The sequence below is a fragment of the Triticum dicoccoides genome, chromosome 5B, assembly GCF_002162155.2.
Source record: "Triticum dicoccoides isolate Atlit2015 ecotype Zavitan chromosome 5B, WEW_v2.0, whole genome shotgun sequence".
In the NCBI taxonomy this organism is placed as follows: Eukaryota; Viridiplantae; Streptophyta; class Magnoliopsida; order Poales; family Poaceae; genus Triticum; species Triticum dicoccoides.
The window spans coordinates 669,476,817-669,492,977 of record NC_041389.1 but is presented as its reverse complement, the minus strand read 5'-3'; the positions used below and the strand labels follow the sequence as shown (position 1 = coordinate 669,492,977).

Sequence of the window (16,161 nt, the reverse complement as noted above, 5' to 3'; positions counted from 1 at the left end):
GGTACATGTCTGAAACCTTCCGAAACCATTCCGGTGTCTGAACATAGTCATCCAATATATCGATCTTTATGTCTCGACCATTTCAAGACTCCTCGTCATGTCCATGATCATATCCGGGACTCCGAACTACCTTCGGTACATCAAAACAAAAAAACTCATAATATCGATCGTCACCAAACATTAAGCGTGCGGACCCTACGGGTTCGAGAACTATGTAGACATGACCGAGACTCGTTTCTGGTCAATAACCAATAGTGGAACCTAGATGCTCATATTGGTTCCCACATATTCTACGAAGATCGTCTTTATCAGTCAAACCGCATAACTACATACGTTGTTCCCTTTGTCATCGGTATGTTACTTGCCCGAGATTCGATCATCGGTATCTCAATACCTTGTTCAATCTCGTTACCGGCAAGTCTCTTTACTCGTTATGTAATGCATCATCTCGCAACTAATGCATTAATCACATTATTTGCAATGCTTATAGTGATGTGCATTACCGAGAGGGCCCAGAGATACCTCTTCGACAATCGGAGTGACAAATCCTAATCTTGAAATACGCCAACTCAACAAGTACCTTTGGAGACACCTGTAGAGCTCATTTATAATCACCCAGTTACGTTGTGACGTTTGGTAGCACACAAAGTGTTCCTCCGGTAAACGGGAGTTGCATAATCTCAAAGTCATAGGAACATGTATAAGTCATGAAGAAAGCAATAGCAACATACTAAACGATCAAGTGCTAAGCTAACGGAATGGGTCAAGTCAATCACATCATTCTCTAATGATGTGATCCTGTTAATCAAATGACAACTCATGTCTATGGCTAGGAAACTTAACCATCTTTGATTCAACGAGCTAGTCAACTAGAGGCATACTAGTGACATTATGTTTGTCTATGTATTCACACATGTACTAAGTTTTCGGTTAATACAATTCTAGCATGAATAATAAACATTTATCATGAAATAAGGAAATAAATAATAACTTTATTATTGCCTCTAGGGCATATTTCCTTCAGCTACCACATGTGTCGTAGGTGTCCTCTCTGCCTTTTGGTGTCTCGATGCCAAAGGGGGAGAGAGTGTAGGATTTGCTTTCGTGTTCGTGTCTCTGTGCCTTCCTTTCGTTGGACTTTCGTTTGTGTTGATTTGGTTTGTTGGTTTGCGCTTGTGTTTGTGTGTCCCGGAGACTATCATATGGTGTAAGACATATGCACTCTAGCTTATCTTTTTATCTATTCTGCTTAGTAGTTTGTGAGCCTATGCTATCTTGTGCCCTTTACTTTATGCTCATATTCATTGCCTTGTCTCCATGCTTAGTGTCATTTATATTGTTGCAAGGAATGCCTCGTCTATAAAATATAGGGGGAGTGTTGATCTTAGTATGTGTGTCGTGCAGTCCAAAGCATTTATATAGAGTGCACACATCTAGGGGGAGCCTGTCTATATTTTGTAGATGTTGGGTTTGCTTGTGTTCATTTGTGTACTCTTATGTGCAAATCTCGTATTGTCATCAATCCACCAAAAAGGGGGATATTGTAAAGGCATATTTCAACCTATGTGGTTTTGGTGATTGATGACAATGCATTTGCGGACTAATCGTGTGCTTTGAGCATTTCAGATATCTCATGTTTAGGCACAAGACGATTCGATGCCCCTCGGAGCCTAGTGAAGATGGCATTTATCTACGTTTCTTTTCAGTGGAGTTGAGTCATACGAAAGCCGTACTAATAAGAGGGGTCCGCTTTGGAAAGGTTAGGGTGGAATCAACACGTACACGTTTGTTCCTTTGCACCACCTTTCCTTTGCATCTTTGGAGCACTGACCGTTTATCCGTGTCTTTGCAAAATGAAGGACTCCTAGTGTTATTGAGCTATGGCATGCGGTAGTACTGCTCAAGGGAGCAGTAGTACCGCAGAGGCCCACGGTAGTACTGGCTGGGGACGCGGTAGTACCGCTCCCCGGGCATGGTAGTACCATGGCCTCGGTCCCAGCATAGCAACACAAGTGGAAGTAGGGGCAGATGTAAGTTTTTACATCTGCGCCCTACGCGGTAGTACTGCTCCCTGTATGCCGTAGTACCGTGTCGGATTTTTGCACAAATCGAAACTCAGCGGAAGTAGCCACGGATGTAATTTTATTCATCTGTGCCTTCCCAGCCCAGACAAACCCTGCCTTGTGGTAGTACCGCAAGGGCGAGCAGTAGCATCGCTCCGGCGGTTCTACCGCTCTTTGCTTCAACGCAATAGGGCTGGTCTGGTTCCTGTCGTGCAAGCGGTAGTACCGCAGACCCTTGTGGTAGTACCGCATGTCTGGTGCGGTAGTACTGCATGTCGCGGGCTGGATAAGTGGGTAACGGTTGGATTTTTCCTATCACTATATAAGGGGGGGTCTTCTTCTCCGAGTTGACTACCTCTTCCATCCCTAAGCTCCATTGTTGCTCTAAGCTCCATTTTTGCTCGATCTCTCTCCCTAGCCAATCAAACTTGTTGATTCTCTAGGGATTGGTTGAGAAGGCCTCGATCTACACTTCCACCAAGAGAAATTTGATTCCCCCCACTAATCCCTTGCGGATCTTGTTACTCTTGGGTGTTTGAGCACCCTAGACGGTTGAGGTCACCGCGGAGCCATAGTCCATTGCGGTGAAGCTTCATGGTGTCGTTGGGAGCCTCCAATTAAGTTGTGGAGATTGCCTCAACCTTGTTTGTAAAGGTTTGGTCGTCACCTCCAAGGGCACCAATAGTGGAACCACAGCATCTCGCATTGTGTGAGGGCGTGAGGAGAATACGGTGGCCTTAGTGGCTTCTTGGGGAGCATTGTGCCTCCACACCGCTCCAACGGAGACGTACTTCCCCTTGAAGGGAAGGAACTTCGGTAACACATCCTCGTCTCCATCGACTTCACTTTTAGTTATCTCTCACCTTTACTTGTGCAAGCTTATATTGTGTTCTATCCCTTGCTTGCTTGTGTGCTTGTTGTTGTTGCATCATATAGGTTGCTCACCTAGTTGCATATCTAGACAACCTACTTTGATGCAAAGTTTAATTTGGTAAAGAGAAGCTAAAAATTGTTAGTTGCCTATTCACCCCCCCCCTCTAGTCAACTATATCGATCCTTTCACACCATATTACTGGGGGTAATTTCTTGGGTAGTCACCCAATGGATGCTCACAATGCTATGATAAATTTAGTAGGATCGCCACCACTTATGGTTAATGAAACAATTTAACTTTGGAACAAGTGATGCAAAGGCTTGATATTATTAAAAATAAAATTTCTACCATAGAGCTTGTTGATAATTTGGATTAAAAGAACCATAATCACATTACCCAACTTGGATCAAAAGTAGGGATCACTTTGAAGAACTTTAAGGAAAAGAACCCATAGCTAATGAGAAAATTGAGCAAGGATCTACTAGAATTGATAAGATAGAGGATATTATTACCAATTTGGGTTCCGCCTTTGCCGCTATTAAAGCTACTCCAAAATTTCCTCCTACTAAAGTTACTAAGTTTATTTATGTTCCTAAAAATAAGGGTGAATCATCTAGTAAAGAAGAAGAAGATCTTAAGATGATAAGTATTTGCCCTTCCTTTATCAATATTACAAATGAACCGGTTGCTACAAACAAATTTCTTGATTTTTTACCTAGGGGCATGACCTTTGGCAAACCTAATAAAATTTATAGGGAGCATGGGTGTGTAATTGAATAATTGCATACCAAAGATGAGAATATCTAGATCTATGTTTTATGCCTAGCTAGGGGCGTTAAACAATAGCGCTTGTTGGGAGGCAACCCAATTTTTATTTTGTGTTTTTGTCTTTGCTACTGTTCTTAAATAAATACACATTATTACTTCTGTATTAAATGTGCTTTAGTGTTTTAGTTAGTGTTTGAGCCAAGTAAGACCTTTGGGATGTGAAAGTGCAACTATCCATGGGTGGTTTTGGTAATTCCTAACAACATATAGCTCATTGAGCTAATGCTATTTGAAGATAAATATTTCAGGAAAGCTCAATGTTTGGCATGGCATGGATGAGAAACATGGACCCCTCAAAATGCTAAGGACAAAAGGATTGGCTCAAGCTCAAAGCACAAGACTCTACATTTTTCATTTTAGTGATCCAAGATCACATTGAGTCCATAGGAAAAGCCAATACTATCAAGAGGGGGTGAGGTGTTGCTTAATAAGTTTCTTGCTCAAAGTGCTTAGTGATATGCTCCAAAAACCCTCAACTACTTTCTCACATCCACATATGTCCCAAACCAAAAAGTCAAACTTGGCCCCACCGAAACTTTCTATCCGGCGCCACCGAGTTCAGTTGACATAGCCACTGCCAGAAACCCTAGTCTTTTCGGGTCTCATCGATAGGGATCTCGGTCTCACCGAGATGGGATTGTAATCTCTCTGTTTCCCTTCGTAACGTTTCAGTCAAACCGAGATGAGCGATCGGTCCCACCGAGATTGCAATGCAAACTCTTTGTTTCCCTTTCGTAACGTTTCGGTCCAACCGAGATGACCGAATCGGTCCCACCGAGTTTGCCTGACCAACTCTCTGTTTGTCTATTACCAAAATTGGTCTCACTGAGTTTGTGTAATCGGTCTCACCGAGATTATGTTATGCCCTAACCCTAACGATATCGGTCCCACCGAGTTGACATGTCGGTCCCACCGAAATGCCTAACGGTCACATTATGAACTAAATCGGTGTAACCGAGTTTCATGATTCAGTCCCACCGAGTTTGGTAAATTGTGTGTAACGGTTAGATTTTGTGTGGAGGCTATATATACCCCTCCACCTACTCTTCATTCGTGGAGAGAGCCATCAGAACATGCCTACACTTCCAACATACATTTTCTTAGAGAGAACCACCTACACTTGTGTTGAGGTCAAGATATTCCATTCCAACCACATAAATATTGATCTCTAGCCTTCCCCAAGTTGCTTTCCATTCAAATCATCTTTCCACCAAATCCAATCCTATGAGAGAGAGTTGAGTGCTAGGGAGACTATCATTTGAAGCACAAGAGCAAGGAGTTCATCATCAACACACCATTTGTTATCTCTTGGAGAGTGGTGTCTCCTAGATTGGTTAGGTGTCACTTGGGAGCCTCCGTCAAGATTGTGGAGTTGAAACAAGGAGTTTGTAAGGGCAAGGATATCGCCTACTTCGTGAAGATCTACCCGAGTGAGGCAAGTCCTTCATGGGCGACGGCCATGGTGGGATAGACAAGGTTGCTTCTTTGTGGACCCTTCATGGGTGGAGCCCTCCGTGGACTCGCGCAACCATTACCCTTCGTGGGTTGAAGTCTCCATCAACGTGGATGTACGATGGCACCACCTATCTGAACCACGGATAAAAAATCTCTGTGTCAACATTGTGTTTGCTTCCTCAAACTCCTCCCTTTACCTTCAAATGCAATTGTTTTACATTCCGCTGCTATACTCTTAGAATTGCATTTGTAGGTTGATTGCTTGACTTGTGCTAAGTTGCTAAAATCTGCCAAGAACTAAAATTGGGAAAAGGCTAGATTTTTATTTGGTCAAGTAGTCTAATCACCCCACCCCCCTCTAGACATACTTTCGATCCTACAGGATGGTCTATGGTGATAGTTGATTTGATTTGCTAAAAAATAAAAACTTCTGCGTCCAGTAGAAGAATCTTGATAGTTCACAGGAGCGTGATCTGGTTCTGAATTTTTTACACAAAATTGATATAAAAATTGCCTAGATTTTTCTAATTTTTGAGAATTTTTGGAGTAACATAAGTATATGAAGTTTTCAGATTTCTACAGACTGTTTTGTTTTAGATAAATTCTTTTTTATTGTGTTCTTTGCTTATTTTGATGAATCTATGGGTAGTATCGGGGGGTATGAACCATGGATAAGTTGGAATATGGTAGATATAACACCATTATAAATTTAGAATGAGTTCACAACATTACCTAAAAGTGGTGATTTGCTTTATTATACTAATGGAGCTTATGAGTTTTCTGTTGAGTTTTGTGTTGTGAAGTTTTCAAGTTTTGGGTAAAGATTTGATGGACTACGGAATAAGGAGTGTCAAGAGCCTAAGCTTGGGGATTCCCAAGGCACCGTAAGATAATATTCAAGGAGAACCAAGCATCTAAGCTTGGGGATGTCCCGGATGGCATCCCCTCTTTCATCTTCAGTCCATCGGTAAAATTTACTTGAGGCTATATTTTTATTCACCACAAGATATGTGTTTTGCTTGGAGCGTCTTGTATGATATGAGTCTTTTCTTTTTAGTTTGCCACAATCATACTTGATGTACACACCTTTTGAGAGGGACACACTTTAATCTTGAATTTATTAGAATACTCTGTGTGCTTCACTTATATCTTTTGAGCTAGGCAGTTTGCTCTAATGCTTCACTTATATCTTTTTAGAGAATGTCGGTGGTTTTATTTTATTAAAACTGTTGAACTCTCTTGCTTCACTTATATTATTTTGAGAGTCTTAAACAACATGGTAATTTGCTTAGGTTATGAATTTAGTCCTATTATGATGGGCATCCAAGAGGGATATAATAAAAACTTGCATATAAAGAGCATTGAATAATATGAGAAGTTTGATTCCTTGCATTTGTTTTGAGATATAAAGATGGTGATATTAGAGTCATGCTAGTGAGTAATTGTGGATTGGTAGAAATACTTGTATTAAAGTTTGTAATTCCCGTAGCATGCACTTATGCTGAACCGTTACGTGATGAAGTCGGAGCATGATTTATTTTTTTATTGTCATCCTTTGTGTGGAGGTCGGGAGCGCGCGGTGGTTTTTCACTTTGTTATCTCTCCATGCAAGAATTCGAGGTTTCACATCAGAAATTGAGTGAAGACCAAAATTAAGGTGGTCTAGGTAGGAAACCTAGAAATAAAGATAAACAATAGAAGATTAGCAAAAAGAAAATATATAAAAGCAAGAAAATATAAGGTCAAAAAGAAAGCAAACTTACAGCAAAAGCATAGTGACAACCACCAAACGTCACTGATCTCTTGGAAGCAACTTTAGTGGAGTCCTTAAATTTTTTGATGCTACTCAAAAGCCACTCATAAACAAACTAAGACAGATCATAGCTACAGACCAACCGACAATCCCTGAATATATGGAGATACTTTGGGCTAGGACTAAGGCTAGAGTTTGGACAAAGAAATGAGGACAAAGAAACAATCATGAAACAAATGAAGACATCCTCATCAGGCAATTCAATTTCAAGAGACTTAAGCTTGTTCGCGAAAAAGGACACTGGAGGAATACTAGTAAGATTGAAATGAGAGAGGATAAAATCATGGCCAGACTCCGGATCACAAACTAGGGCCTCGCCATCTACTAGGAGGTCAAGTATACCATGTATGTCATACTTGGTCGGAGGGATAAATTTTCTTTTTAACTGAAATTCGGAGGAAGGGACATCAAATTTGGATGCGAGTCACTTCACAAGCCTAAGAGGGACCTCGGTCCTCACAAAACTAAGAAGACAACCCATACCATAATCCTCAATGACATTTTTATACTTTGGGCGCAAACCATCGACAACACCAGAGAAAAACTTTCCAGAATATCTAGTGAAAGTAGAACAAATGGGGAAATCAGAAGACCGCTTCATCCTCTACAAAAACAAAAGGACAAGTGCATTACAAAAAATGGACTTCATTGCAGAAAATTTAGCAACCAATAGAGAAAGATAAGATAAAGTGCATCAAAAAGAATACTAACCACATTTCTTCTTCCAGCACTTGATAACTTCCTCTTCAAACATTTCACTTTCTGAAAAAAAAATAGAAAGACAACCAATAATGAGCAACAAAATTATAAGCCATCAGAAATAACAACACATAAACTCAAAAACAACACAAATAAAATACACATACATGATCCATATAGAAGTCAAAGAGAGCTTTGTCAAGCCCTCCATCATCACTAGATATTTCCTGTCAAAGGCAATATACACATAAATTAAATGAAATTTGAAAAGAAAAATAATAATAATTAAAACTAGGGAAGCAAAAGAAATAAATACCAAGGACATAGGATGAGAACCATCAGCTACAAAATCATTAGGAACAAAAGGATCATTTAGAGAACCATCACTCTCAAGAGAAGAGACTAGGGGGTACATCCTTGTGAGATACTTTCCGCAACCTCCCCATCGAACCAGACCTAAAAATACAAAAGGCAAAAATCATTAGACAAATGAAACAGAAGCAAGCACTAGTCGATATATTACAGACCTCAACCACACAAGTTAAAGTGAAAACTACTCTATGGGATTTACGCAACAATTACAGTCCTAACCCACACAAAATACACTGAAATCCCTACCGCGGATTACATTCCTCACCCACACAATTTACAGTGTAAAACTTTGCCAATTTACACTATAACCCTGTGGTTAATTACACTGTAAAGCTCCATGATGTAATCCATACCAAAAATAACAGTCCTCACCCACACAAAATTACAGTGTAAAACTCTGCTGATTTATAGTGTAAACCCTATGACTAATTACACGGTAAAGGTATAGGAAAATACACTATAATCCATACCAAAAATTACAGTCCTCACCCACACAAAATTGCAGTGTAAAACTCTGCTGATTTACAGTGTAAACCCTATGACTAATTACACAGTAAAAGTATAGGAAAATACAATGTAATCCCAAACAAGAATTACAGTCCTCGCCCACACAAATTACAGTGTAAAACTCTGCCAATCTACACTGTAACCCTATGGTTAATTACACTGTAAAGCTCCATGAAAAAACATTGTAATCCCTACCATGAATTACAGTCCTCACCCACACAGAATTACAGTGCAAAACTCTGCTGATCTACACTGTAACCCTATGGTTAATTACATTGTAAAGCTGCATGAAAATACACTGTAATCCCTACCAAAAATTACAGTCCTACAGTGTAATAACTCTGCCGATTTGCACTGTAAGCCGGATAACTACACTGTAAAACTCCAGAAAATACACTATAATCCCTACAACATATTACAGTCCTCAAACATACAAAATACAGTGTAATCCTCTACAAAAATATAGTCTAAAAGCCGGATGATCTACAACAAACTAAAATTACAGATCTCAAACATACAAAATACAGTATAATTACAGTGCAAATATATAACTCAAACACACAACTTACAGTGTAAAACTCTATGGAATTACAGTGTAAAACTCTGGTAAAATTATGAAAATTACAGTCCTCAAACATAAAAACTTAATTACAGTCCTTCAAAGAGTAAAACTCTGGATAATTACATTGTAGGTCATGCAAAAACTCTGGTGATTACAGTCATAATTACAGTCCCCAATCAAAAAAACACTGTAAAACTCCGGTGACTTACAGTCCAACACCATTAGCACAGTTATAGTCATTCAACCACACAAAAATGCAAGTCAAACAGACTACAGTGAACTTCAGATATACATTACTGAATTCATCATGCATAAAGTACAACTCTGAAACTAAGGGGAAATACAGACTAAGATGGTGATACAATGACAATCAGAGACAAACTAGAGACGAAAATACAACAATACAAAAGCATGGCAAAAAAACTGGGGGTTACAGTGTAAATTCATGGGTTTGAGTGTTGTAAAAAATGGGTGGTATTACAATACCAATACATGGAGTAGCCAGATGACTAACACAACTAACGCTAAACATCAACAACGAGAAGATCAAACCCTAAAAACCTAAAAACTAACACCCAACACAAGGGATCCGCGGCGAACTGAAGCGAGCGCATGGGACTCGTAGTAATCTGATGCGAGCAGGGGGGATTCCGCAGCAAACTGACACCAACAGAGGGGATTTCACGAGCAAAATGACCTCAATAGAGGGGATCCAGCGCGAACTCCATAGATGAGCATTGGCTAACAACCAACCTCGCCGACCAACCGCTAATAATCATCAAAAACCAACAGGATCCACACCCAACAACAACAAAACGACTGCTAGAACTCTAGATCTGAAACCTACGCGATCAAAATCGAAGCAAAACTCACGGGGGAAAGGGAGAGCAACAATGGGAACTGACCAGGTGTCAGACTGCAAGACAACATCTAATTCTTCAGTTATCCAACAGCGCTCAGCGTACCGCTTCGTGAAGATCTAACGGCTCGTGTTACTCGCCGTTCTGTAGAGTTTTGCGTGTTTCCTTTACTGTACCGTTTCACGTGTTGCCGGGCTATATAAGAGCCGACACGCTGCGTCTATAAACCATTCCACTCTCTCGAGACTTATCTTAGAACATTATACCTAATACAATCATATATCCGAAAGGGGAATATTCATAGCATATCATGTTCCTAAATCGCCACGAACCCTAGATCGAATTCCGTCTGCCCCAAATCTGCCCTAAATCCCCACCTTGGGCATGACAATTGGTATCTAGAGCACAGTCCTTCCTTGGCAATTCGAGGGCTGAGATCCACCAGAATTTTTTTCCCTTCCCTCCCTCCCGATTCCGATGGCGTTGGCAGCGGCGACGACGGCGGTAGACTAAATTTGGCGACAACTCACGAGCATCACCGGGTTACTCGAGCACCTTGCGTCAAGCAGTAAAATTCTTGGGTGATTCACGGGTGGTGTTACATCGGCGGCGGCAGATCCGGCGACGGCAGACTTGAAGCCTCAGATCGGGTTACCAGGTCACTGGAAGTAAAATTCCTCTCTGAGTTCTTCAGCTACGATGGGGCGATCGAAGGCAAGCGTGGACGAAGCAGAGCTAGCAGATCTATTAGCCATGAAAGCGGCTTTAGCTGCGAATCATGAAGAAACAACAGAATAAAAGGAAGATATGGAGCTGCTCAGGCAAGATGTGTTGACTATCAACTCCAAGCAAGACAGCATGAACAAGGTTATCGGCAGTATGCAAACAGCAGTCACAGCCTTTAGTCAACAGCTGTCTGAAATCACTGATATCCTCAAAACCATGAGCACCAACGAACCCTCAACATCAATTCCTCCAGTGGTATGCACAAACAACACAAGTCCTGAACCAACAATCGAGATTGCACCAAGTACTTCCAAACAGCCAGCAGATCTGGGCAAAGATCAAGGTGAATTGAGTTCAAGGCCAGCTACAGAAGAGTCGCGCAGAAGACTGCTAGAAGAACAAGAGAAAACAAGACAAATCACGATGATGGTTGGTCAATGACTGCCTCCTATAAACACTGGACAGAGATCTGCTCCTCCAGGTTTCACTAGACCAAGTGTGCAAGAGATGTTATCTGAAGGTCCAAGTCCCACTGGACAAATGAAAACAGCCAGGACTTCTCTGTTCCCTCCTGTGCCACAACAAGATGCTACGGATGCGTGGGCAGAATAAAACAAATACTACGAGAAAGAGATGAGAACCCAATTCCTGAAATCTATTACCAAGGGACCAAAAATGGATTTTCCCAGGTTTGATGGTGAAAATCCCAGTGGATGGATCAGACAAGCTGATAAGTACTTTCAAATGGCTGGAGCTCCAAATGATTACAAAGTACCTCTGGCACAAATGTATATGGTGGGCAGAGCTGATAATTGGCTGAGAAGGTTAGGAATCCTAAAAAAGCAAATCGCTTGGCCTCAACTCTATGTACAAGTATTACACAGATTTTCTCCCACCAGTTCCTATGATCTCACAGAGAGATTTAACTCACTGAAACAAGAAAACTTAAGCATCAATGAGTACACAGATCTCTTTGAAGACCTCATGGCAGAAATGCAATAGGACAACCCTGCTCTATCTGAAGAGTGGTTTGTCAAATGCTATGTCAATGGTATGAGATATGCAATCAAGTTTCAGTTGAGACCCCTGAGACCTCCCACTTTGACAGAAGCATACTGGTTGGCAATTGACATGGAACAATCTGCTCCACCAAGGAAATCACACTACCAGAATGCCCAAACCACTACCAAATCTCCTTACAATGCTTACAAGTCAAACTATACTGAAAGCAAGGTGGTGGAAAAACAAACAGGGCATACACAAAGAGCTAGAGAACCAGGAAAGTGTTGGAGATGTGGAGATAATTGGTTTCATGGGCATAAATGTAAGCAAGCTCCTGTCATAAATGTGCTAATAGGAGAAGAACCCACAGAAAATACTGATGATCCAGATTCAGTATCTGAAGAAGAACGAGAAGAAGCTGCTAAAGAGGATGACAAATGCATGCAAATATCCCAACAAGCTTTAAATCCAGATGGAGCTAAAACAATGTCTGTCCTAGTTAAAATTGGTGGAAAAATAGTTGTAGCTTTGGTTGACACTTGCAGCAACTCAACCTTCATGAACATACACTTTGCATTGCAAACATCTTACATAATTCTACAAGACAAGTCCAGACCAGTAGCAGTTGCAGGAGGAGGCAGATTGTGGTCAGGAGCTTATATACCTCCAACTGAATTCACTATTGCAACACAACCTTTTACTCATTCTTTCAGAATTCTGGACATTCCAGGGCATGATATTGTACTAGGTTGTGATTGGCTGGCTGCACATAATCCCACAACTTTGGACCACATCAACAAGAGAATCACTATTCACAAGGGAACCACTGATGTTACCTTACCAGTCTGTGACAAACTAGATGAAACTACAGAAATTGACTCTGCTGAGCTCATGAAGTTACTTAAAAAAGGAGCAACTGGCTATGTTCTGCACTTGATCAGAGATATCAAGAAACCTGAACCACTTCCCCCACAATCCATGCCTGAAGAAATGCAGTAATTAGTGGAGGAATTTCCAACAGTATTTGTAGAACCAACTGAACTGCCCCCTTCCAGAGATTGTGACCATGAAATCCCTCTGAAACCCAACACTGTTCCTCCTAGCAGGAAACCATACGGAGTGCCACACAAGGAAAAAGATGAAATGGAAGCTCAAATGCAAAAACTGCTTAAAGCAAGGTTTATTAGAGCCAGTCAGAGTGCCTTTGCTGCTCCTGCCATACTAGTGAGAAAAAAGGATGTCACATGGAGACTATGTCTAGATTATAGACATCTCAATGACCACACAGTCAAGAACAAATTCCCAATACCCATTATTGAGGATTTGCTTGATGAACTGCATGGAGCCAAGTACTTCACCAAATTAGATCTCAAATCAGGGTACCATCAGGTCAGAATGAAGGAAAATGACATCCACAAAATAGCATTCACTACCTATTGTGGGCACTATGAATTTTTAGTTATGCCATTTGGGCTAGCTAATGCTCTAGGAACTTTCCAGGCCTTAATGAACCATGTATTTGGTCCTTACCTTCGCAAGTTCATATTGGTCTTCTTTGATGATATTCTCATCTTTAGCAAAACCCTGAAAGATCACATCAAGCATGTGAGACTGGCTCTACAACTCCTCCAACAACATTAGCTAGTTGTCAAGTTGTCCAAATGTGTCTTTGTTGTCCAACAGGTGGAGTACCTGGGGCATATCATCACACAAAAGGGAGTAGCCACATATCCTGCAAAAATTGCTGTTGTAGTTAACTGGCCTACACCAACGACAGTAACTCAATTGAGGGGTTTTCTGGGCCTGTGTGGATACTGCAGGAGGTTCATCCAACACTTTGGAATCATTGCCAGGCCTCTGCATGATCTCCTTAAAAAAGATAATTTCCTTTGGACTGCCCAACAAGACAAGGCTTTTGCTGATCTGAAAACAGCCATGTCCACAACCCCAGTTTTGGCCCTCCCAAACTTTTCACTCCCTTTTACTTTGGAAACTGATGCATCTGGCTCTAGTTTAGGAGCAGCCTTAATGTAGAACAGCAGAGTTATTGCTTTCTACAACACTGCCCTCTATCCCAAGAATGATGCCCTATCCACATATGAAAAAGAAGCCTTGGCAATTGTTCAAGCTTTAAAAAAATGGAGGCACTACTTCCTGGGTAACAAGCTCATCATAAGGACTGACCACCAAAGTCTTAAGTTCATGAGAGACCAAAAGATGAATACTGCCATGCAACACAAGTTACTGCTAAAACTCTTGGAATTTGACTATACCTTGGAGTATAAAAAGGGAAAGGACAATATTGTTGCAGATGCACTATCCAGAATGTTTCAACTCAATGCTATCACATCTGTCACCCCCAAGTGGACCAAAGAAGTGGAACAGTCCTACCTCAAGGATGCCAAGAGCAAGGAATTATTGGAAAAACTTCTCCTGGTCCCCAATAATGCAATTGACCATGACAGTTACCATGCTGGCATTATTAGGCACAAGGGTAGAGTTCTTGTGGGTAATGTGCCTGAAATCAAACAGAAACTGCTAGTCGCCTTACATTCGTCTGCCTTAGGAGGTCACTCAGGCATGAAAGCAACTTATCACAGAATCAAGCAGATCTTTTATTGGCGAGGGTTAAAATCTGAAGTTGACAAATTTGTGGCTGAATGCCCTGTTTGCCAGAAAAACAAAGGTGAAACTTGTGCTTACCCTGGACTGTTAGACCCACTGCACATACCTGATATGGTGTGGACCCATACCAGTATGGATTTCGTTGAAGGCCTTCCTTAATCACAAGGAAAGGAAGTGATTGTGGTGGTAGTGGACAGACTATCTAAATTTGCTCACTTCATTCCTCTGGCTCACCCCTTCAATGTGAAAACTGTAGCCCAGGCCTTCATCGACAATACCATCAAACTCCATGGTCCTCCGTTAGCAATTATATCTGACAGAGACCGAATATTCACCAGCCACACCTGGTGTGACATCTTCCAGAGCATGAAAATCGAGCTCCGTTAAAGCTCAGCATACCATCCCCAATCTGATGGCCAAACGGAACAAGTGAACCAGTGCATCGAGAACTACCTCAGATGCATGACTTCTACTCACCCCAAGAATTGGATGCAGCACTTATCGATGGCCGAATACTGGTACAACACATCCTTTCATGCATCTCTCCAGAAAACTTCGTTTGAGGTCCTCTATGGGTACAAACCTCCACAGATCAGTGAAGTGTCCTTGTCTGCTCCGCCTGGGTCTGAAGCTCACCAGTTCTTGAATGACAGATAACATTTTCTGGAAGAAGTCAAGCAAAACCTACAGAAAGCTCAAGCAAGGATTAAGAAATATGCAGATCGCAAGCGCTCGGAACGTGTCTTGGAAGTGGGTGATATGGTATAATTGAAGATGCAACCTTACCGCTTGAATGCCTTTGGAATTCGCTCACACATCAAGCTGCAGAGCAAATTCTACGGCCCATTTTGAATGCTACATCGAGTGGGTAATGTTGCTTATCACCTGCAACTACCTGCTTCTGCCAACATTCATCCAGTCTTTCACATCAGTCAGCTCAAAAAGCATATTGGCCCTTCAGCAGTTCCTTGTGAGGATCTCCCACTAGTTGACCCAACGGGCAACATCAAGACTGAACCTGTTTTGGTGCTGCAGATGAAAGATTGAGGATGTCGCCTAGAGGGGGGTGAATAGGCGCTTTAAAATAATTATAGTTGAGGCTTGAACAAATGCGGAATAAACCTAACGGTTAATTTGTCAAGCACAAAACCTACAACAACTAGGCTCACCTATGTGCACCAACAACTTATGCTAAGCAAGATAAACAACTAAGTGATAGCAATATATATGACAAGAAACAATATGGCCATCACAAAGTAAAGTGCATAAGTAAAGGGCTCGGGTAAGAGATAACCGAGGCACGCGGAGACGACGATGTATCCCGAAGTTCACACCCTTGCGGATGCTAATCTCTGTTTGGAGCGGTGTGGAGGCACAATGCTCCCCAAGAAGCCACTAGGGCCACCGTAATCTCCTCACACCCTCGCACAATGCAAGATGCCGTGATTCCACTAAGGGACCCTTGAGGGCGGTTGTCGGTATCAAAACCGGCGGATCTCGGGTAGGGGGTCCCAAACTGTGCGTCTAGGCGGATGGTAACAGGAGACAAGGGACACGATGTTTTACCCAGGTTCGGGCCCTCTTGATGGAGGTAAAACCCTACGTCCTGCTTGATTGATATTGATGATGTGGGTATTACAAGAGTAGATCTACCACGAGATCAAGGAGGCTAATCCCTAGAAGCTAGCCTATGGTATGATTGTTGTTATTGTCGTTGTCCTACGGACTAAAACCATCCGGTTTATATAGACACCGGAGAGGGCTAGGTTTACACA

The 16,161-nt window shown here is 41.6% G+C and overlaps 1 long non-coding RNA gene across 1 annotated transcript; it reads right to left on the bottom strand.

Moving 5' to 3' along the window:
* Positions 1 to 7,743: 7,743 nt before the first annotated feature.
* LOC119310976 lies at positions 7,744 to 8,128 on the bottom strand. Its single transcript, XR_005150826.1, has 3 exons — positions 8,049 to 8,128; positions 7,900 to 7,959; positions 7,744 to 7,795 (listed from the first exon to the last, which is right to left on the bottom strand). It is a non-coding gene; the product is annotated as an uncharacterized LOC119310976 (long non-coding RNA).
* Positions 8,129 to 16,161: the final 8,033 nt, after the last annotated feature.